The sequence below is a fragment of the Oncorhynchus keta genome, chromosome 1 (assembly GCF_023373465.1).
Source record: "Oncorhynchus keta strain PuntledgeMale-10-30-2019 chromosome 1, Oket_V2, whole genome shotgun sequence".
Taxonomy (NCBI): domain Eukaryota; kingdom Metazoa; phylum Chordata; class Actinopteri; order Salmoniformes; family Salmonidae; genus Oncorhynchus; species Oncorhynchus keta.
Window position 1 is genome coordinate 65,146,007 of NC_068421.1, and position 13,153 is coordinate 65,159,159.

General features: G+C 40.8%; 1 protein-coding gene across 1 annotated transcript in view; it reads right to left on the reverse strand.

The window, feature by feature from the left end:
- The window catches only part of agbl4 (AGBL carboxypeptidase 4), a 412,900-nt gene that overhangs the window by 155,354 nt on the left and 244,393 nt on the right, over window positions 1-13,153 (reverse strand). The window lies entirely within an intron of this gene.

The window sequence follows — 13,153 nt, forward strand, 5'->3', positions numbered from 1 at the left end:
AAGCAAAACTATCACCTGATTGTGGAACAGTTATTATTGACCCTGGTGAACCCTGTCTCTGTCCAGTTGAAGCAAGGGAAATTAGCAGGGAGCTATTTAAACCGTCTGCTTCCTTCCCTGCTCAGGGACTTAATGTCCTTGCTGGTGTCCCCCAGGATCTCTCCGTCTGACACCTGCTTACCAGGGTCTGGACTGGGAGATGTGGAAGGAGACAGAGGGGGAGGGGGGTGTCAATAATCTAACTCACCTCTCCACCAGTCCCCATCTCTTTCTCTCTGAGAGTTCTGTTGCGTGACCAGGAGCAGATCAAATTAAACTCCCCCCTACTGTGAGTAACCACACTGCCTCCCCCTCAATCTCTCCCCCTCGCCACACGCTCAACTCCCCCACACCCCAGTCTGTAGCCAGCTTGCCACATCATGATGCACTAACACACTACAAGATCAAGTTAGGGAAGCCTCTCTGTCTCTTACTCATCTTCCAAAGGGAGAAACAGGAGTGAGGTAATAGTGAGCTAATCGTCTCCTGGGTTTTGCCTTCACACTCACAGGTCAATACTGTGAGTGCCTGTTATATTACATGATTGAATACTGGATATTCTGCTAGATGCTCCACATCAATTTTATCATTGGCAATAACAAGTCATTTACATGCACAAAAGCTAAAACATAAAATATACTGGCTATTGTTTTATTGGCTCTGTATTTTCATCTCTGGTTTATCCATATCTGTATATATTTTCATGAATATGGGACTGACATGTAGCTGCAGAGTATTCTAGAAATAGCTGTGGGGGATTTGTGTAATTTAAGATGAATAGATATTAATCAATCAATATTAACCATACAATTACAAACAATGGCCGTCTTGATTGGTTTATTTTCTTTCAGTGTGTACACTTGTTTTGAGAGTGTATAATGAAAAATAATCCTGCCAATTTCACCTCATTATTACCTGTATTAGTACAAATAACATTAAAAGGTGTCACAGGTAATTATTGATCTGGCTCTATTTTAAATGGCTGCCAGTGTAGCAAAAATGTATCTATCACTCGGTATGCATGCAATTAAAAACTGTAGGACTGTGTAAAAATCTCAGGTCCGGGGATGCTATATTGCGTGACCAGGAGCCCTTGGTTAAAAACAACAAAGGAACAAATAAAATATGAAATCCTTCAGAGAGAGAGCGCCGGCTCCCCTCAGACCAATAGTGTAACTCTGCCACCTGCACTCCTGCAGTCCTCCTTCCACAGTAGACCAGAGAAATCTAATAACGCACCAGCCTTCCCCTGCCTCTGCCCTGGCCGACACACCACTCTCCGATTCAGCAGTTAAAAACCATGATTGAATTTCATCTTGATTTCATTAAATATTCATAAAGGCCAATTAGAAGAGAAGCTTAGCAGGCTGCAAGAACCTTTTCCATCATTCTGTCACTGCTAGTCCATCAGATGACCCATTTTGAAAGTTGACCCAGAGAGTCCATATGCTTGACCCTGACTCCTCCTGCTTCCCCTCCCTCCAAATCCTCTGAGTCTCTCTCACACACAAGGAAAGAGGCAGGCAGGGAGACAGGGACCGAGACAAGAAGTACAGCCACTCAAAATACCCTGTGGGCTAAAAACAAACAGGCATATTTACAGATGGAAGCAGAGACGATATCATCAGAGATCTGTGTATAATGATGAGATGCTAACAATGGGAGTCGTTGTTCAAAAGGCGGGAAGACAGGTGACAAGCTTAGGTCCAAAATAAGCCCATAGAAACACATTGGGCTTATTTCGTTCAGATTTTGGCGAGAGTGAAACTTCTCGCTTGGCCTCTTCCTCTCTGATATCATTTCGAAGCATGCAGTCCCTTCATATGCCTTATGGACTGTGATTCATTCAAAGGCAAAGAACCACTCTTTGATTTGTGGCTGGCGGAGGGAGGATGAATGGGTGATATATAATCACGCACACTGCAGTAACTGAATACATCACTTTAGGAATGAGGCACAGGAGCCTGAAGCCATAGTCACACTGCCTGCCACCCATCTACATGAGCAGGACCTGACAGGGGCTGGAGCTATTAGAGCAGAGGGGAACAGTTCATCACAGTCTCTCACTTCAACTACATTGCAATCCCTCTCAGGGCTATATACAGTAGTAGTCATAAGAGTGTTGGACTCTGGTGGTAACCCCACACACGCTGAACACTGAACACCGACTGACCTTCTTCTGTGACCTGGAAGAGAATCAATGACATCATGTTGACATGGTGACTGATCAATGATCTAAGAACAGGCATAACATATACAATGGTTAGGGTCCTAACCCTCATTATTTGAGCAATTGGAATCTAACTGACCCCTCATCGATGGACTGCAGATCAAGTGACCTGGTATTTACCAGAGGCTATGACCAATGACCCCCTACTAGCAAACACAGTGTACAACCTCCACCAACCACAGTGTAATCCCGTTAAATAGCAGCTCTGACAACCATGTCATGTAAGGACCAATGCTGGAGTCGAGAAACAGGTACGGGGAGTCAAACATTTAATAAGGAACAAGACAGGAACTGCGTAAGCACACGGATAACAAAAGAACATCCGAACGTTAATGCGGAAGCGGGGAACAGAGCTGGGGGACAGACACATATACAGGGAAGGAAATAACACAGGTGATTGAGTCCAGTTGAGTCCAAATGATCGCTGATGCGCGTGACTAGGGAAGTATGTGTGCGTAATGATGGTGGCAGGAGGGCGTAATGCTGGGGTAGCCCGGCACCCTCATGCGCCAGGGGGGAAGAGGAAGCAGGAAGCGGCACGTAGCCTAGTTGTTAGCGCGTTGGGCCAGTAACTGAAAGGTTGCTGGATCGAAACCCCGAACTGACAAGGTAAAAATCTGTCCTTCTGCCCCTGAACAAGGCAGTTAACCCACTGTTCCCCGGGAGGCTGTCATTGTAAATAAGAATTTGTTCTTAACTGACTGGCCTACTTAAATAAAGGTTCAATAAAATAAAATAAAAAAGAGCAGGAGCAGGTGTGACATGTCAAGTCATCTTAACACTGAAAAGTTCAATCCATAGAACTGAATTAGGGTCAAGGGTCAATTAATGAGTATCCCTAAATTTGTTTATTGCGGTTGTAGATTAAATGTTTTATGAATGTGTATGCATAATTAATAATGCTATAGATGATAGGTGATTTTATTAGTCATATGCACAGCTCCAAAAGTATACAGACATTGACATATTATTTGTTGTTTTGGCTCTGTACTCCAGCACTTTGGATTTGAAATTATACAATGACTATGAGGTTGAAGTGCAGACTGACAGCTTGAATTTGAAGGTATTTTCATCCATATTGGGTGAACCGTATGCAACATGCATGAATCCCTTCGTCATTTCCTGGTTGCTAAAATTGTAATAGTTTGCCTAATTTCAGTTTATGTGACAAAACAACCACTCATTGTACCATCTAGACCGCTGTGAAATATATTTTCAATAACCACAAATATTGTATTTTCAGCTGTTTGAAGCTGGTGTAGAAAAGGGTTAGGGTTACATAGAACAGATCTACTGCTTTTTATACTTGCTTTCAATGAGAATGACAGACCTATAATTCACATTTCTATGTGAATTTGGCCGGGTCACCCAAAAAGTTACATACCGCATTGCAGCTTTAAATGAGCAAAAAGTTTAGTATTTGGTCCCATATTCATAGCACGCAATGACTACATGAAGCGTGTGACTCAACACATTTGTTGGATGCATTTGCTGTTTGTGTTTCCGATTATTTTGTGCCCAATACAAATGAATGGTAAATAATGCATTGTGTCATTTTGGATTCACTTTTATTGTAAATAAGAATATCAATTATGTTTCTAAACACTTCTACATTGATGTGGATGCTGCCATGATTACAGATAATCCTGATTGAATTGTGAATAATGATGAGTGAGAAAGTTGCAGATGCACAAATATCATACACCTAAGACATGCTGGACTCTCACCATTACAATAATAGGGGAGGTTAGCATTTTTGTGGGGTATGGTATTTGTGCCTCTGTAACTTTCTCACTCATCAATATTCACAATTCATTCAGGTGTATCTGTAATCATGGTTGCATCCACTTTAATACACATAAGCAAATTTGTCACAATACTTTTGGTCCCCTAAAATGGGGGGACTATGTACGAAAATATTCTAAACGGTTCACCCGATATGGATGAAAATACCCTCAAATTAAAGCTGACAGTCTGCACTTTAACCCCATAGCCGGTATCATTAATCATTTCAACAAAATGTGTCAATGTCCCAATACCTTTGGAGCTCACTGTATTTGCAAGGTACAGTGAAATTCTTAAACGCCAAGCTCCACAGTGGCATGTATTCATGGATGCCAAGAGAAGCCAGGCCTCCCCAAAAAATGTACTAAGAAAAAAACATAAATCATTTATCTTCGTCTCTCTGTGTTTAATCATTTTCTTGCAATTGGCAAGAGGCTGAATATGTATCTCAGCAGAGAAAGCATCCAAGAGATCAAAATAGCGTCCCTCTGCCTCAGTATGTGTAGCCTATCTGGTGCTGTCTGGTCAAAAAGACTATGATATTGTTGCTGCCGGGTGCATTGAATGCAAGGGAAACTGAGTGAGCTCAACTGTGAATGTTCCTGGAGCACCAAAACAAAGTATCAATGGATGCCAGTTTGGATTAGGCTTCACACCATTACGGGACGAAACCCCTAATCATCTGCGCAATCCACAAGGGCACGAAATCCCAAAACATACAGCACAGGTGCTCACACGCACCAACGGACATTGTAACAATAATCGACAGCACCATGGTGAACAAAAGGGACATATATACAAATACAATCCGTGGGAAAAGGGGCCAGGTGTCCGCAGTGAAAGTTCCAGAGGGATCCGTGACCTGGATGGAGATAGGGATTTGGACACGTGGTTTTACTTAATTATCTGTACTGGCCAATGACTATAACAGCAATTCTGATCCAACCATAAATTCATACATTTTGCCCCTGACCTGAGAGGATGGAAGTTCAATATGTAGCTAAGTGTCGATAGTAGGCTAATGTTAACTAGCTGGCTCATCATTGCCCATGAAAGGAAGTTAGGCTAGCGAGCAAGAATCTTAGCCAGGACAACAAAAACTAAAAGTGTGTAGCCTACTGTATGACAGAGTCATAGACCGTTTCAGCGGAATGAAATAGAGAGGAGGATGGCATTGGTGTTTCTCTAAGTAGGGTGGGTCAACATGCTTTTCTACTTGCACACACTTACACACAAATCAGTACCATGGACAGCCACATCATATTTAGCTTATGTTGATTGGACTAAATTGCTTTTGGAATCTTTTAGTTGTTACTGTATTAGACTAAGCACAGGTGATTTGATGATGTTGAAGTTGAAATGGTGATGGAATAGTGGAGGCAGCTCCTGTTTTCTTTGTGACTTGTGGTAGCTCTCCGTGGTTCAAAATCAATAATTGTTTAGTCATTTGAAAATGTTGCAAACGTTAACTTGATTGACAATGCTGTAGGTCAGGTAACTCTTTGTTACATACAATATGTTTTGTGGACTTGCTGCTCTCTGGTATCGTGATGAAACAAAGGTGTATTCTCCCACTGTTTATTCTCCCACTGTGTCTTCTTATTGTCTCGGCCGTAGGCCTACAGTGCCTTCGGAAAGTACAGTATTCAGACCCCTTGACTTTTCCAACATTTTGTTATGTTACAGCCTTTTTCTAAAATTGATTCAATTGTTTTTTTCTCCTCCTCATAAATCTACACACAATACCCCATAATGACAAAGCAAAAACAGGTTTTTAGACATTTTTGCAAATGTATTACAAATAAAAACTGAAATATCACATTTACATAAGTATTCAGACCTTTTCCACAATACTCCATAATGACAAAGCAAAAAAACGTTTTTGAAAATGAATATAAAAGTAAATAAATAAAATATCACATTTACATAATTATTCAGACCTTTACTGAGTACTTTGTTGAAGAACCTTTCCCAGCAATTACAGCATTGAGTCTTCTTGTGTATGACACTACAAGCTTGGCACACCTGTATTTGGAGAGTTTCTCCCATTCTTCTCTGCAGATCCTCTCAAGCTCTGTCAGGTTGGAATGGGTGTGTAGCTGCACAGCTATTTTCAGGTCTCTCCAGAGATGTTCGATTGAGTTCAAGCCTGGGCTCTGGCTGGGCATCGCCTCGTGATAAATTTGATCGCTTATTAACGTTTACTAATACCTAAAGTTGCATTACAAAAGTATTTCGAAGTGTTTTGTGAAAGTTTATCGTCTACTTTTTTAATGAAAAAAAATGACGTTACGTTATAAAACGCTATTTTTTTCCTTGATCACAGTCTTCATAGATCGATATCTAGGCTATATATGGACCGATTTAATCGAAAAAAATACCCAATAGTGATGTTTATGGGACATCTAGGAGTGCCAACAAAGAAGATGGTCAAAGGTAATGAATGTTTTATATTTTATTTGTGCGTTTTGTGTAGCGCCGACTATGCTAATTATTTTGTTTACGTCCCCTGCGGGTCTTTTGGGGTGTTACATGCTATCAGATAATAGCTTCTCATGCTTTCGCCGAAAAGCATTTAAAAAATCTGACTTGTTGCCTGGATTCACAACGAGTGTAGCTTTAATTCAGTACCCTGCATGTGTATTTTAATGAACGTTTGAGTTTTAACGAGTGCTATTAGCATTTAGCGTAGCGCATTTGCATTTCCAGATGTCTAGATGGGACGCCTGCGTGTCGGGTAGGAGCAAGAGGTTTAGAGGGAATAAACTGTTTCTAATACCGGATAAAAACAATGTGAAGCGCGCTCCAGTTCACGAGCAACAAAAGACAAAAGCCCTTCAGAGTGACACCTACAAAGAACAGCCCTACTTCTTCATTTCTCAAAAAAAAAACATAACAATTTCTAAAGACTGTTAACATCTAGTGGAAGCCATAGGAACTGCAATCTGAGCCCTATTAAATAAGGTCTCCCATAGAACACCATTGGAAAACACAGTGACCTCAATTTTTTTCCCCCTGTATGGATTGTGCTCGCTCGGGTTTCGCGTGCCAGGTTTCCTCCAGACTTGATGCTTGGCATTCAGGCCAAAATGTTCAATCTTGGTTTCATCAGACCAGAGAATATTGTTTCTTAAAATGACTTTTGTCAATGGCTGTCATGTGCCTTTTACTGAGGAGTGGCTTCCGTTTTTTTGTACCCTTCCCCAGATCTGTGCCTCGACACAATCCAGTCTCGGAGCGGTGCGGACAATTCCTTCGACCTCATGGCTTGGTTTTTGCTCTGACATGCACTGTTAACCTCTCTAAGGTAGGGTGCAGCATTCGGAAATTTGGATTGAAAAGCATGCCCAAATTAAACTGCCTGCTACTCAGGCCCAGAAGATATCATATGCATATAACTGGTAGAGTTGGATAGGAAACACTCTAAAGTTTCCAAAACTGTTCAAATAATGTCTGTGAGTATAACAGAATTGATTTGACAGGCAAAAACCTGAGAAAAATCCATTCAGGAAGTAGGTTTCTTTTGGTTTTGTAGTTTTCTATTCAATGCCATTGCAGTATCCATTGACTTAGGACTCAATTTGCAGTTCCTATGCCTTCCACTAGATGTCAACAGTCTTTAGAAATTGTTTCAGGCTTGTGTTCTTATAAATGAAGGAATAAGACCAGTCTGAATGAGTGGACCCTACCGTGTCGCAGAGCTTTTTCATGCGCAATCCCGAGAGAGTGCATTTCTTGTTTACCTTTTATATTGACGACGTTATTGTCCGGTTGAAATATTATAGATAATTTAGGCTAAAAACAACCTGAGGATTGAATATAACATCGTTTGACATGTTTCTATAAACTTTATGGATACAATTTAGATTTTTTTGTCTGCCTGTTTTGACTGCGTTTGAGCCTGTGGATTACTGAAGAAAACACGCGAGCAAAACAGGTTTTTGGATATAAAGATACTTTTTATCGAACAAAAGGAACATTTATTGAGTAAATTAATGTCTAATGATTGCCATGATATGAAGATCATCAAAGGTAAGGGATTAATTTTATCTCTATTTCTGAGTTTTGTAACGCTTCTGCTTGGCTGGTTACTGTTTGTAATAATTTGTCAACTGGACTATGTTCTGGGCTAGGTATGTTCTGGGCTAGGTATGCTTTCGCCGAAAATCATTTTATAAATCTGACACCGTGGTTGGATTAACAAGAAGTTAATCTTAAAACCTATGTAAAATATGTTTTCTGAATTTCTATAATGAGCATTTCTGTATTTTAATTTGGCGCTCTGCAATCTCACTGGATGTTGGCCAGAAGGGACGCTAGCGTCCCACATACCTTAGAGAGGTTAAGTAATTAATTTGCATTTTATTGCATGACATAAGTATTTGATCACCTACCAACCAGTAAGAATTCCGGCTCTCACAGACCTGTTAGTTTTTCTCCACTCATTACCTGTATTAACTGCACCTGTTTGAACTCGTTACCTGTATAAAAGACACCTGTCCACACACTCAATCAAACAGACTCCAACCTCTCCACAATGGCCAAGACATCAGACCAGAGGACATCAGGGATAACACAAGGCTGGGCTACAGGAAAATAGGCAAGCAGCTTGGTGAGAAGGCAACAACTGTTGGCGCAATTATTAGAAAGTGGAAGAAGTTCAAGATGACAGTCAATCACCCTCAGTCTGGGGCTCCATGCAAGATCTCACCTCATGGGGACATCAGGGCATCAATGACCATGAGGAAGGTGAGGGATCAGCCCAGAAGTACACGGCAGGACCTGGTCAGAACAACAGATTTTTTACCTTGTCAGCTCGGGGATTTGAACTTGCAACCTTCCAGTTACTAGTCCAACGCTCTAACCACTAGGCTACCCTGCCGCCCCAGTCAATGACCTGACGAGAGCTGGGACCACAGTCTCAAAGAAAACCACGCCATCATGGATTAAAATCCTGCAGCGCACGCAAGGTCCCCCTGCTCAAGCCAGCCCATGTCCAGGCCCATCTGAAGTTTGCCAATGACCAGATCCTCTGGATCTGGATGATCCAGAGGAGGAATGGGAGAAGGTCATGTGGTCTGATGAGACAAAAATAGAGCTTTTTGCTCACCGTGTTTGGAGGAAGAAGAAGGATGAGTACAACTCCAAGAACACCATCCCAACCGTGAAGCATGGAGGTGGAAACATCATTCTTTGGGGATGCTTTTCTGCAAAGGGGACAGAATGACTGCACCGTATTGAGGGGAGAAAATGGCCAACAACCTCCTTCCCTCAGTAAGAGCATTGAAGATGGGTCATGGCTGGGTCTTCCAGCATGACAATGACCCGAAACACACAGCCAGGGCATCTAAGAAGTGGCTCCGTAAGAAGCATCTCAAGGTCCTGGAATGGCCTAGCCAGTCTCCAGACCTGAACCCAATGGAAAATCTTTGGAGGGAGCTGAAAGTCCGTATTGCCCAGCAACAGCCCCGAAGTGTGTGCAAACCTGGTCAAGAACTACAGGAAACGTATGATCTCTGTATGATCTCTGTACCAAATATTGAGTTCTGCTTATCTGATATATCAAATACTTATGTCATGCAATAAAATGCAAATTCATTCCTTAAAAATCATACAATGTGATTTTCTGGATTTTTGATTTAGGATTCCATCTCTCACAGTTGAAGTGTACCTATGATAAAAAATGACAGACCTCTACATGCTTTGTAAGTAGGAAAACCTGCAAAATCGTCAGTGTATCAAATACTTGTTCTCCCCACTGTATGTAAATAAGGTATTTTTAATGCACTTTGTTATTTTGTTAAATTTGTTATTTTTAATACACTTGCAAAAATGTCTAAAAACCTGTTTTTGCTTTGTCATTATTGAGTATTGTGTGTAAATTGCTGAGGATTTTTTAGTTATTTAATACATTTTAGAATAAGGCTGTAACGTAACAAAATGTGGAAAAAGTCAAGGAGTCTGAATACAGTACTTTCCGAAGGCACTGTATATCATGGTGGCAAGGCCTTTGAACTAACAGGTTATGGCGCAAACAATGCAATTATCACAACACATAGGTTGTAATATTGCTTTTTCCCCCTATCTTGGCTTCTCCAGTGATTTTATCCACACGCCACTACTGGAGCTCCAACAGTGCAGGTCAAAGATAAGTGAATGAAATTATAACACAAATAAATATATAATTGTCTCCAATGCAGGTGCTTCTTCTCTTTTATTTTGCTAGTTCGCATTTCATTTGTTGTAATCACCCCGTAACAGTATCAGGGACTGAAGAACTTCATTCAGGTATGGGAATACATGCTGAATACTCTTGCTGGTAATTAAAAAGGACAATAATTAGTGTGCGATCAATCTACGAGTCATGTTTACAATCCCAGAAGTTGTGCGTCTGAGCAGATGGAATGCACAGAAAGCACAGAGTTGGGTGGGAAATGGAAACACAACATCTTGGGGAAATAAAAATAGTAGAAGAAATAATATGGAGATGTGGAAGGAGGCTGAACATTTTTGTTGAGAGAGCGGTTTAATAAAGAATGACACATTTGGGAATTCTCCGTGCCACTTCACACAAGGATAAAATAAATCCAAATGATGTAGACATGTTGGCTTCCCAGAAATTGTACTTGGAGGGTGTAAACTTTATTTTATTTTTTTACATAAAAAAAGAGACAGAGAAACCGATGCGCATGATTATTGACCGTTAATTAACATAAACACATTTAGCATTTCCTGGCTTCCACGGACGCAGACCTTTGAAACATCTACATTTTAAAAGTCTAACAAATCAATGCAATATAGCCTACACCATCACAATAAATGTATTATTTATTTTAGACAGGTCCAAATAAACATCACATGAAGAAAATGTAGCCTATTTCAGAAGAACAGAATATAATAGTCTGAGTTGTAATGCCCCCAAAAAATCCATGCCTTTTGCGCACAGTGGCTGTTGTGGGCTGAATATAATAATTATAATTCACTTCTCCCAGCTGCGTGCTCCAAAGCACCTCTCACTCACATGGCTCTCTCAGATATCTAAATTCTTATTAGCCAAGGCCCGTCACGTGATCGGATCCTTCTCACAGGCTTCCAAGTGATGACAGACACATCGGGGACGCAACTACGTGCTTCCTTATCAAATTCCGAGGCGCATATTGTTGATGTTGGAAGAACTGTCCACATTTACTTTTCGTCAGTCAACAAGATGAGTAGCCCTAACGAACAACAAAAGCACTAGACTATGTCAATCTACTATCCCCCATAGTACAAAAGTTGACCTATTCTGTGCAATAAATAAATATTCCAAACATAGCCTGGGACAGTAGTGGGATGCGATAGATCCCAAACTAATACAACCACTAGCCTCAAAAATATTTTAAAAGCAATGAGGCTACATGAGGTGTGCAACTATGATTTGAAGAAAAAAAATGCATGTGTTGTTTGCCTTCAGCTGGGCATCATTCACAAGTGATAATATATCATTCACAAGTGAAAGGCTAATGTTGTCACCCATCAGATTATTCTTGACTTAATCTTGTCTTTACCTATACTAAATAATTTATGTGTGAAATTTGTTTTGTTTTAAAAAAGACAATTATCATGCACCTGTTTCGAAACATTACATGTCATCTGTGACCCGATTCAGGAAACTAGGCGTATGTCGCAAGTCACAAATTCACAGGAGAGCCTTTTGAACGTGAATATTTTTAAAAATCAAAATGCTTTTTTTGGCAGAAATATTTTCTTGGTCATGTGAAATTTCAAGCAGCGATTCAGAAAGACCCGAGTCAACACTTTGTCTGAGATTGCTGGTGTTGTGAAGGACACCACTGTGACAGGGGTCAACATCCAACAGCTGGTTGGACTGAAGGATGTTACAGTGCTGGTGGAAAATTATGGCTGGCAACAACACCTGACTCTGTACTTCAGGCCGTTGCCACAGATCAAGCAGTACTAGCACTTCAAGTAAAAATTTATTTGAATTGTATGAGGTTATTCTTATCTAAACTTGGGAGGTGAATTGATGTTGTGCATGTTTGTAATGTCTTCTGATTTTTTTGTATTCTCTGTTTTATAGCTTCGATGCGCTGGAGCCTGGTGTTGTCCTCAAGGAGCATTCAGACTGTCTGGACCAAGTTTCAGCTGCTGAGTATCCTTCCTCCCATAGATGGTCTGCCTGTAAAAGCACCACTTGGACTGGACACAGCAAGACAAAATATATTTTTGACAAGATCAGGGAGTTTCGCGACGAAGAGGCTATGGACATCACATGCCCTGCACCAAAGTCAAAGGCAGGACAGAAACAGCCTCTCCAAATATAGATTCCCTTATTCATGCGTGATTTGTATGGACCAGTCATCAGCACTATCTGCAGTACCAAATACTTATTTTCCACCATAATTTGAAAATAAATTCATTAAAAATCCTACAATGTGATTTTCTGGATTTTTTCCCCCTCATTTTGTCTGTCATAGTTGAAGTGTACCTATGATGAAAATTACAGGCCTCTCTCATCTTTTTAAGTGGGAGAACTTGCACAATTGGTGGCTGAATAAATACTTTTTTGCCCCACTGTATACAGTAGCGAGGGTATAAAAGTAGCGAGGCTACATACAGACACCGGTTTGATGTCATGGCTTTAGAAGCTTCTGATAGGCTAATTAACATAATTTGAGTCAATTGGAGGTGTACCTGTGGATGTATTTCAAGGCCTACCTTCAAACTCAGTGCCTCATTGCTTAACATCATGGGAAAATCTAAATAAATCAGCCAAGACCTCAGAAAAAAATTATAGACCTCCACAAGTCTGGTTCATCCTTGGGAGCAATTTTCTGTACAATCTGTACAAACAATAGTACGCAAGTATAAACACCATGGGACCACGCAGCCGTCATACCGCTCAGGATGGAGACGAGTTCTGTCTCCTAAAGATGAACGTACTTTGGTGCGAAAAGTGCAAATCAATCCAAGAACAACAGCAAAGGACCTTGTGAAGATGCTGGAGGAAACTGGTACAAAACTATCTGTACAGTAGAACAAGTCCTATATCAACATGACTTGAAAGGCTGCTCAGCAAGGAAGAAGCCACTGCTCCAA